Below are 11,319 nucleotides of genomic sequence, written 5' to 3' on the forward strand. Positions count from 1 at the left end.
TGAGGCAGGGTGCTTCCTAATTCTCTGGTTAACTTAAATACTGTTAATGGTATATTCATTGTTTTTATTTATTCTTTATTGGGGTTACGGAGTTTGGATCCAAGGCTTTGTTTACCTCAGGTAAATGCTTTTAACATTGAGTTACACTCCAAGCCCCTAGTAAAAATCAGACAGAAAATTACGATATCTCAGTGTTGCCCATTCTGGCTTCTACTCTGGGCTTAGGGGATCTTGCTGCCACAGGCTCCTGACCAGCTGGGGCAACATCTGTACCACAGCACCTTTCCACAGTTAAACACATTTCTCTACGGAGAATGGTTTTAAAACATCAATAGACAGACTTTAAAAGTTTATTATACCCAGAAAATACCTTATTATTTTTTTTAAATTAACTAAGTTCATTTAATTTGCTTTTCTTAACACCCCACCCCCACCCCCAGAAAAAGCAAGTATGAAGGAAGGATTAGGTTCAGACCCTGGCTAGGAGTTGGAAGCCTTTGACTGAAGTGTAACATACTGACACAGTAAGGAAGCATATTTAGTAGACTGAGAGATGGCTCAGTGGTTAAGAGCACTTGCTGTTTCTGCAGAGGACCCAGGTTTGAGTCTCAGAACCTACATAGTGAGTTAAAACCATCTGTAACTCCAGTTCCAGGGGATCCAACAAACACCCTCTCTGACCTCCAAAAGCTCCTCTCATGATTATGGTGCATGTATATAGACTTAGGCAAAACACTCATACACAAAAAAATAAATATATATGCCATCCATATGTATGTGTATACAATTATAATCTATATAATATTGTATATAATAACAATATATTATAATACATTGTATAATTATAATACATAGTATGTATATGCATACACACGTACATACATGCATGTGTACATAATGGGCTCTGTTCCCAGTTTCTGGCATGGAGAGTTTAAAACATTTCTAACTTTCTTTAATGGTGTGACTAAAACAAACATCTTTTATTGTCACAGTTTTCCTTTTTGGTTTCCTTTACTTTGTATTAAAAAAAAAAAGACTATGATTATTTATTTGTGAGATGAGGAGAGTGCACAGAGATCAGACAAAACTTGCAGGAGTGGCCTGTGGGTCCTGGGACAGAATTCAAATGACCAGGCTTGCATGGAAGCACCTTTAGCCATTGGGCCAGCCCAGTTCCCTCTATTCCTAGTCAGCTCAGGAACAACAAAGCAGAAAGGAGCCTGTCCTCTGGGGCGACTGAAGTGTTAGCCTGAGAGGCCTGGGTGCCATAGCAACAAGCTAGTATTTTCTTCCCCTGCCTGGCAAATCAAACACAAAAGCATTATGTAAAACAGCTTTGTTTGGAACCAAGCAGGACAACACACACCTGTAATGTCAGCCCTTGGGAGATGGAGGCAGGATGACCTGAACTTCAAGGTCATCTCTGCTTCCACAGTGAGGTAAAAGGCTATCTTGGACTACAGGAGCTCTCATCCTCAACTCAAAAACTTTCCTAAACTGGTGTCTCATGCCTTTAGTTCCAGAATTTGTGACGCAGAGGCAGGCAGGTCTCTGTGAGTTCGAGGTCAGCCTTGAGCCATACAGTGAGTTCCCGGACAGCCAGAGGTATGTAGTAAGACCCTGTCTTGAACACAAGAAAACAACAATAAAAAACACTTTACCTGGGAGTCACAGGGACTACGACTTGATAGACAGGACTTCAGATAGTCGCAGATTAATGTTTCAAGGAGGCAGCAAGTAGGACAGACTTTATTCTGAAGCAAGGAACATTGCTTTGAAGAAAGTGTCTATTTAATGTGGAGTAAAATCAGGAGCCATGTGCTAGTGACTGGCAGAAGAAACAGAACTTTATACCTAACAAGCATCCACAATGCAGGCACAATGTCCAGCAGGCACCTTGAGCTGGACACTGTTTGGCGATCTAATACGTCCAGATGCCTGCAGTGAAAGTCAAGGTGACCCAAACTTCCTCTGGCTTCCTTTCTATCTTTACATTTTTTTTCCAGTGTCACTTTCACTGTAAATTTCCTTTTATACTTATGTCCTGAACCCAGACCTCCAGAGAGGAGGAAATGGCTGGAGCCTGATGTCATCACCAGAGCATAGTGACTGATCAAATTGTGCCTATGAAATGAAGCCTTCACAAACAACCAAACTTCAAGGCTCAGAAGCTTCTGGGCTGGCAGAAAAATATATATATATATGAGTCACAGAGGCCATGCGTCTCAGATCAAGTGTCGGAATCCACAGTGAGAAGGCAAGAGAGCGGGAGGGTCACTTAGGCCCAGGAGTGGGGGTCATACTGAGCAGCAGAGCAGAACCCTTTCTTTAGAACACAAAGAAGCCAGGTGTGTGCTGGCTCACGCTTTTGAGATCAGCACTTAGAAGAGAGGCAGGAAGATCACTAGGAGGTCCAGGCCAGGCAAGGCTACACAACAAGACCTGTTTAAACAACAACAAATAAACAGAAAGAAAGTAAGGAGGGAGGGAGGAAAAGAGAAGGGAGGGAAGGATAGGAGGAGAAGAAAGGAGGAAAGGAGGGAGGGAGGAAGGAGGAAAGGACAAGAGGAGAGAAGAGGAGGAAGGGAGGGAGGAAAGGAAGGAAGGAGAGAGGGAGGGAAGGACAGACAGAGAAGGAAATGAATATATATCACAATGATAAGTCACAATGTGAATACATCCATGTAATATCTTGCCAGGTTAAAAAAAAAATTAGACCATTCTCAGTATCTAGTGTCCTAGTTATTTTTCCTGTTTAAGTGATAAAATATCTAAGAAGCAACTTGAGGGAGGACAGGAGGTGAAGTCCATCAGGGTGACGAAGGCACGGCAAGAGGATAGGAGCTGCTTTGCTCCTATCTGCAAGGGCTCTGCAGTCAGGAACTACATGGTCATGACACGGGGCAGGGCTATAAAACCATAAGGCCTGCCCCCAGCGATCCCCTTCTCCAGTGAGTCTCCACCTCTTAGTGTCTCCACCACCTTCCCAAAAATTGTCTCCAGCTGGGGGTCAGAGGTTCAAAACCACAAGCCTATGGGGACCATTTCACATTCAAGCAGTGTTCAGAAAACTCTTCACTTGCCTTTTGGAAACCTATTCTGTTTTATTTCTTTGCTTAAAGTTTATTTTCCTTAGTGGGGTGGGGAGATATATGCTGTATTATCACAGGTATGTGTGTGCCGTATCATACCTGAGGAGCTCAGAGGACAAGTTTTGGAGAATTGAGTCTAGCCTTATGCCTTGTTGAATGAAGCAGAGTCTCTTTGGTTAGTTTTTATTTATTTTCTATTTTTCACTTACTATGCAGTGTGATCTAGGATAGCTATCCCAGGAATTTCCTGTCTCCACTTTCCATCTCGTCACAGAAGTGCTGGGATTACGGGGGCAAGCCGATGCACCCAACTTTTTACATGGGTTCTAACTCACATTGTCAGCTTTGTGCAGTGAGTGCTTTTTCTTGATGAGCCATCTCCCTGGCTCTGGGTATTGATTCCCAGCTTTTCATTTGTGTGTGTCACTGCACATGTGTGTGTGCTTGCACATGTGTGTTGGTGCACGTACCCATGTGCCTGGGGAGGTCAGAGGAGGACTCCAAGTGTCCTGCTGTGTTGCTCTCAGCCTTATTCCCTTGAAGGAAAAAGGAAAAGTTAGAGGGGCAGGGGGGCTTAGCTGAGCGTGGTAAAGGTACATGACATATTTAAAGATTTTCTCCTTCTGAGACTCATCATCATGTGCAATACATAGTTGCCATAAAAAAAAAAGCAGCAGCAATATCTTTGAAACAGATCAAGGAAGTCTCAAGGAACCACTGTCCTGGAAGTTCCTAATTGAATCTGTTGGAGTTAAATATTACCTTCTGGTTAATAATAATCAGACACATGAAGAGCACAGCAGGAAATGAATTCACAGAGCAGTAACCTGAACCCATCCACCTAGGCGTCACTGGGATGTAGCCTATCATTACATTTGTAAGCTTCAGTGTGTAGCTAGCAAACTCTCAGCGCGATCTCAGGATAGTAGAGATCTGGCTGTGTAGACTGTGAGGACCGGCCATAGGAGCTCACTGTTGCTGTCATCAGCAAAGCTGGCTGTCCACACGACTGTGAATCATCTGCCCCATCTCTACTCTTTGTATCACTCTGCCCAAGTTTCCTGATAGGTTAGGTCAGGCCCAATGCCAGACCTCTCTGCTCCAGCTACAGGTAATGAGAAGGACTTTGGCCCAAATCACTTTTCCAAGTGAGCTGGCCTCTTGGCTTCTGCCAAGACATAAAAATGAAAGATTCTTCACAACTGAGATAGGAGTTCAGAGACCTAGTGGAGAAAGGCTCAGCATTTAGAAGAGAGGCAGGAAGATTACTAGGAGGTCCAGGCCAGGCAAGTGCTGAGTGGAATCAGGACTTATCATGGTGCTTAGTGATTATGCTAAATTACACTTAACACTGCTATTTTTATTAATTTGTTGAGGCAGGCACGGCATCAACCTTCAGGGATAAGAACATAAAAAGATAGAGTCTATTTTTGTTTTTCTTTCCTTTCTTTTCTTTTCCTTTCTTTCCTCTTCCTCTTTCCTCCTCCTCCTTCTTCCTTGTGTTTTGAGACAGGGTATCTACATAGACCTGACTTCTGGCAGTCCTGGAACTCACTATGTACACCAGGCTGGCCTTAGACTCACAGAGATTTACTTGCCTGAGGGCTGGGATTAAAGGTATGCACCACCATGCCTGACAGTTCTGCTTTCTTAAAATATGTTTTTTAAATGTTTATTTTGCATATGGTGTATGCTAAATGTCATGGTGTGAGGGTGGAAGTCAGAGGACAATGTGTGGAATGTTTCCTCCTTCTGCCATATAGGACCTGGAGTCTGAACTCAGGCCATTAGATTTGGCCTGGGCACCTTGCCCCACTGAGCCATCTCTCCAGCCCTTTGATGTAGTCTCATTCTGTTGCTGAGGCCCACCTGGACTTTCTGGGCTCCAGTGATTCTCTGGAATTGCCCTGAAGCCGCTGGGGTTGCAGGTGAATGCCACTGTGCCCAGATGGCAGAAGTACAGCTCAGGATTGTGGGCTGGGTTCAGTATCTTAGCAGGAGACCATGTGCTTTGTACGCATGAGGCTTTGTGTTTGAGAGTTCTACATGAACAAAATGAAGTCAGCACTCTGAAGCATCGCTAAAGGGAGAAAATAATACACAAACAAAACTGGAACCCTTTTTTAGCAAATGCTATAACATTCGCTAAAACCTGAAAGATTTTTGTCAGATGGAGGCTCACAATGTAACCCAATGTAATTCTCAATGTTGCTCTGGACTAGATTCGAAACTGTTGCAATCCCCTGTACCCCTTTGTCTTACCCTTCCATGTCTGAACAGGCATGGCTGGCTTTTGAGTTTTGGAGGACAGAGGAACACAAAATGTCACAGCACCTTTGACTGGGGTCGAGCCAGGATTATCAAGGGTTCCATATGCCTCTCAGCAGTGAGTTTAAGTTACCTGAAAGGTATTGAAGGAAAAGAAACCACAGATTCAGTGGTATCTGTTGAAGCATAACTCCGACTTTTCTTTATTCATGCTGGTGATGGCTGGACCAGGAACAGTGGCGATGGAGTTATGTAGAGGGAATGGGAGATTGGGCTCGGCACAGAACTCACTGCAAGTGGGAACTTACAGCCAAGACCAAGGTGAGGTCAGTAGACAGAGAGTATCTAAAAGACAATATCAGGGGAAAGAAGATGTTAGCTCAGGTCATGTGGGTGATCAGACTTCAGCAGAGGGATGGTGGTAGCTGAGAAACTGAGGGCAGAGTTTCTTGCTGAAGGACTCATCAGGGGTCTTGCCAAAACTCTATTTTACAAGGAAGTACACATTTGGGTGTAGGAGGCATTTTAGAAGACAAGTTTGGTCAAGCCAAAAATAAAAAATAAAAAATTGGGCTGGAGAGATGGCTCAGCCGTTAAAGGCTAGGCTCACAACCAAAAAAATAAATTGCTGAAGGTACAGGGACATGGTAAAGGGGGTGATGTAATCAGGTTTGACAGGAGGTAACTCTAGGAATGGAGCAGAGAGTGGGCTGGGATGAGCAGAAACAACATCAGGAGTTCACATAAAAGAAGAGGAGCCATCCTAAGACGCAGTGAAGTACCAAATAATAATAATACTAGGAATAATTTAGGATATGTTGTGAGTTGGATTTGGTGACCCTAAAAGTAGAAGAAGAGAAGGAGCCCTGGATGGTGTAATACTACAGCTTCTGGGCACTGGTAATGCCAGCCAGCAGGACTGTCAGCATTAGTTGAGTTAGTTTGAACAGAAAGATAACGAGTTTCTGCATCCTATCCACAGGGACTCTGCCTACAGTACTTTAGGAGTTGATATCACAGACCCTTTAAAGCAGACCCTTCACACACCTGTACTATGAATTTCTTTTTTTAAAGATTTATTTATTATTATATGTAAGCACACTGTAGCTGTCTTCAGACATACCAGAAGAGGGCATCAGATCTCATTACGGATGGTTGTGAGCCACCATGTGGTTGCTGGGATTTGAACTCAGGTCCTTCAGAAGAGCAGTCAGTGCTCTTAACCACTGAGCCATCGCTCTAGCCCTGTAATATGAATTTCTGTAAACACAAATCAAAACTCGTAAAAATTTGCATAGGGTTAAGAGGGAGTGGTTCATAGAATTCCCATATGTGATACCTATAGATCTTAGGTTGAGAATTTCTGAGGTATGAGCCAAGTGTGCTTAGTGGTAAAGGCACTTGTCATCAAGCCTGGAGAGATGAGTTTGAGAGAGAATCAACTCCCACAAGTTCTCTGATCTTTCACATGTGCGAGCGCACGTACATGTACACCCACAAGCACATGCACACAAATAACAAAAGTAAAAAAAACAAAACAAAACAAAGGAAAACACATAAAAGAATTCCTGGGATAGCCTCTGGTGCCCATGCTGGGGATGGATCATGGTTGGCAGAGGGCCTACCGAACAGATACCAGGCTCTGGGGTTGGTCCCCAGGACTGTGTAAACCACAGTGTCTGGGATCTTAACACTCTAAGAGGTAGAGTGTTAAGAAGAGATTTCAAAGTCTCCAGAGTGATTATATACACGTATGAAATTGCCAAAGACTTAATTAAAATTTAAAAGGAAAGTTGAAGAGTGTCCTCAGCTATAAGCAATTCCCAGGCCTGCCCGTGATATATGAGACCCTGTTTTAGACAAGAGGGAGGAATGTGGAGGGTCAAATCGAGCTGTAGACTTAAGGCATGTAAATATGGAATGCGTTTGGGTCACAAACACAGAATTACTTCCATTACATCCATGCTTGATGACTACATATGCAGTTTCCAGAATTGTATCTGTTTGTCCTTCCTCTTTATTCAATAATAATACCAATGGTAGGCATTATTTATTTATTTAGCATTAAGTACTCTACCATTGAGCTATATCTTGGGCGCTGTAGTCACTACTTAACGAAAAAGCAACTGTGTTTGACACTTGGAATCCAAAGGATGGTCTATTGTGCCCTCAAAGAGTGTACAGGCCAACTAGAGAATACACAAAAGTAGGCATAGGTCGGCCATAGTACAATATGTATTATAAGAGATATTTGTACAGTAGATGTTAAAGGAAGGATGGGAACAGAACTGAATTATGCCTAGGACTTACCATCAGGGCGGGTAGGGAAAATTCTTGGAGAGGACAAGCAGGCTTTGTTTTGAAGGAATAATTGGGTTTAGCCTGGCTGTGCTCCAGTGTAGTAAATAGCATAGAGTGTGTGTTTGGGGACACAAAAGCCCTTCAGAATGACTTGAATGTAAAGTACGAGACATGGAGGAAGGCTGTGGGTAGAAATGAGATTGGACAGCTAAGCATGGGAAGACAGTGATCCCCAGGACAGATACCTGCTGGCTCAGCTTGTGGACTTGAACATAGTGAGGAACTGTGGGAATCACATGACCAGCGAAGAGCCTTAAAAAAAAGATAGAAAGAAGAAATAATTCACTATGCTAATCAAACAAGAACAACCAGTTTGTGAACGGTGCTTAGATTCAGGATCTTACCAGGTGTTTTAGGACTGATGTAACTCAGTATTGGTAGGCTTGCCTAGCATGTGCCAACCCACAGATCCGGTCTCCAAGAGTGTAAGGGTGCAGGGGAAGCTATCTTAAGGGGTTTGGACTTTCTATCGAGGAAAATGGAGAACCATTCACTGTTGGATTTTTTTTTCTTTTGATTTTTTAGGTTTTTCGAGACAGGGTTTCTCTGTGTAGCTCTGGCTGTCCTGGAACTCACTCTGTAGACCAGGCTGACCTGGAACATAGAAATCTGCCTGTCTCTGCCTCCCAAGTGCTGGAGTTAAGGGCGTGCACCACCACTGCCCAGCTTCACTGTTGGATTTTTAAATCTGGACTGGTAGTTATGATTATCTAAGATCTGCAGTGATGGTGGTCCGGAAAATGATAATGGTAGGAGATAGAAAGAAGAACTGGGCAGAGAGACACAGGGCTAGAAGCAAAGAGATTAAACAAACTAAGTGGGGGACAAAGAGAGGAAAAGACTCATGGACATCATTAGTCACAAAAAGCAACTGTAAGTAAAATACCGTCTACTGACTTGCAAACAGATTTGTATGTTAAATTCAAAATTAAGCAAGGTATGTATTAAAAATACATAGCAATCTTCATTTTTCCTTTACAGAAATTTATTATTATTACTATTATTATTCCACCTACTTCATGTGTAGGTGCTATGCATGTGTACATGTCTGTGTACTACAGGAACGCAGTGCTTGTTGGGGCCAGAATAGCCTATGAGATTCCCTGTGGAACTGGAGTTAAAGGCTCTTACTAGCCACCATGTGCTGCTCATAACTCCTGAACCATCTCTTCAGCACCATGATCTTCATTTTAAAAAGCCAATTATTGCCGGGCAGTGGTGGCACACGCCTTTAATCCCAGCACTTGGGAGGCAGAGGCAGGTGGATTTCTGAGTTCAAGGTCTACAGAGTGAGTTCCAGGACAGCCAGGGCTACACAAAAAAACCCTGTTTCTCAAAAAACAAAAAGAAGAAGAAGGAGAAGAAGAAGAAGAAGAAGAAGAAGAAGAAGAAGAAGAAGAAGAAGAAGAAGAAGAAGAAGAAGAAGAAGAAGAAGGGGAAGAAGGGGAAGAAGAAGAAGAAGGAGAAGAAAAAAAAGCCAATTATATTTGGGTGGAAGCCCAATGTTAGGCATTGTCTTAGTCTGCTTTGTATTACTATGATAAAATACCATCCAGAACCAGTTTAAGGTTTATTTCACCTCTAAATCCATCATCAAGGGAAGACAGCACAAGAACTCAAAATAGGAACCTGAAGGCCAGAACTGTTGTAGAGGTAATGGAGAATTCATCCTTATTGGCTTATTCATCCTGGCTTATTCAGTTTGCTTTCTTATATTCCCTGGGACCACCTGCTCAGGAATGTCACTTTTCACAGTGGAGTGGGTCCTTCCATATCAATTATCAATCAACCAAGAAAATGTCCCCTAGGCTTGGCTACAGGCTAATTTGATGGGATATTTTAAATTGAAGTTCCCTTTTAGATGACTCTAGCTTGCATGAAGTTGCCAAAAACAAAACAAAACAAAACAAAAAACATAACCAATACAGGCATCTTCTTCAGTCTTTCACCTTCCTAGTTTTTGTAATAGGGTCTCAGTGAATTTGGAGCTCAACATTTCTGCTAGAATTGCTGTCCAGTGAGTCCAAGGGTTCTGCTTGCCCTCCATCCTCCAGTCTCATCCTAGCACTGGAGTTATAGAAATAAGTCTGCCCCTGGTTTTAGTTCATTTTACAATCTTTGATATATTTGAGATTTTTCTTTTGGCAATCTGGAACTACATTTCTGTGGTTGCTGTAAATTACTTCCTTTCTTAGTTTTTCTTCCTCTTTTTCAGTTTCCCTAATTTTACTTACTGTCTTATGAATTTGAAATGTGTTCAGTGGAAGGTAGCTTTTTCATCAAGCCAGTTGGGTCGTCTCCGAATGTCTGACCCTCCCTTACTATTTTTTTGTAGTGATATGGATTGAACCCAGGGCCTCTCATGCTAGGCAAGTATTCTACCGTAGAGTTATAGCTCATCTCTCGCTGATACAGGATGTTACTAACTGACCACGTTGGTCTTGAACATGCAGCCTTCTGAGTTGCGAGAATCACAAGCATAGGCACCAGGTCCAGTTTAAATTCCTGAAACTTGCCTCCTTTAGGAATCTTTGAGACCCTGCCTGGTGGTCAGAGTACAATATGAGGAGTTGTTTTACTTCTTGAAACATGCTGGGCTTCAGGATGGGCTCCAAGAGCCCTCACTGGCTGAACTATCTTGCCAGCTCCTTATTTTGTTTTCGTATTAGCCTCTTTTCCTAGTAAAGGAGATGTTTGTTCTCAAATTTGCATAGGAATGTAATATTTAATTTTAAATGATGACTCACATATGACCTTTTAAGGACAGTAAAATTAAACATCCGGAAAGATAAAGTGGGGCAGTTGGTCAGTTCTATAAAAGCAGCCCACAAGGATTATCACTATTTTGAGGCTTGTGCAGGATGAGTTCCAGAACAGCCTAGTTACAGACCAAGACTCTCTCTCAAGAGTCCAAATAAAAAAACAACAAAGGTGTGTGTGTATGTGTGTGTGTGTGTGTGTAAATACAGGGGCTATAAGAAGTAAATATGATATCAGCATGGGAGGCCAGCGAGGGAAGAAAAAATTTTCTTCCATGGCCCAATCTTCCAAGGGCTGAACAGGAAGTTGACGCAGGCAGGTGAGAAGCACAAGCCTGGATGGGCGGCCGTGCCACCCTTAAACCCCACAAGAAAGTTCCTCCGCAATTCGCCTGTCCTACCCTCAACTTTTCTTCAACCGACTCTTTGCTGTGGACCCTTGCTGTGGCATTGGAAACAACTACCACTGCGAAGAAGGGAATTTCCTGTGAGGGGCTATCTGCAGCCAGAAGCTTGCAGGGATGCAGGGATGCGGTCAGAGCCTCTGAACGCCACTCGGACTAGACCTCTGAGACCCCGCCCTTCTCTTGCCGCACGCCATTAGGCCACGCCCCTATCCAGCACTTCTTCGACTACCCCCTTCCCAGCGGGTCCTGAGGTCCCGCCCCTCTTAACCCTAGCTCTGGAGGCGTCCCCTTCCCAACCGCCCTGGCGCTCCTTGACTTGAGGCCAGGTCCCTCCGCTGCTCCTTCATTCCCAAGACCCTACGCTTTGCGAGTCCGCCCAGTCCTGCTGCTTAGGACCCCGCCCCTCTCAGCCCTCCTGCCCCAAGTGCCCGC

The sequence above is a fragment of the Mastomys coucha genome, unplaced genomic scaffold, assembly GCF_008632895.1.
Source record: "Mastomys coucha isolate ucsf_1 unplaced genomic scaffold, UCSF_Mcou_1 pScaffold23, whole genome shotgun sequence".
NCBI classification, from domain to species: domain Eukaryota; kingdom Metazoa; phylum Chordata; class Mammalia; order Rodentia; family Muridae; genus Mastomys; species Mastomys coucha.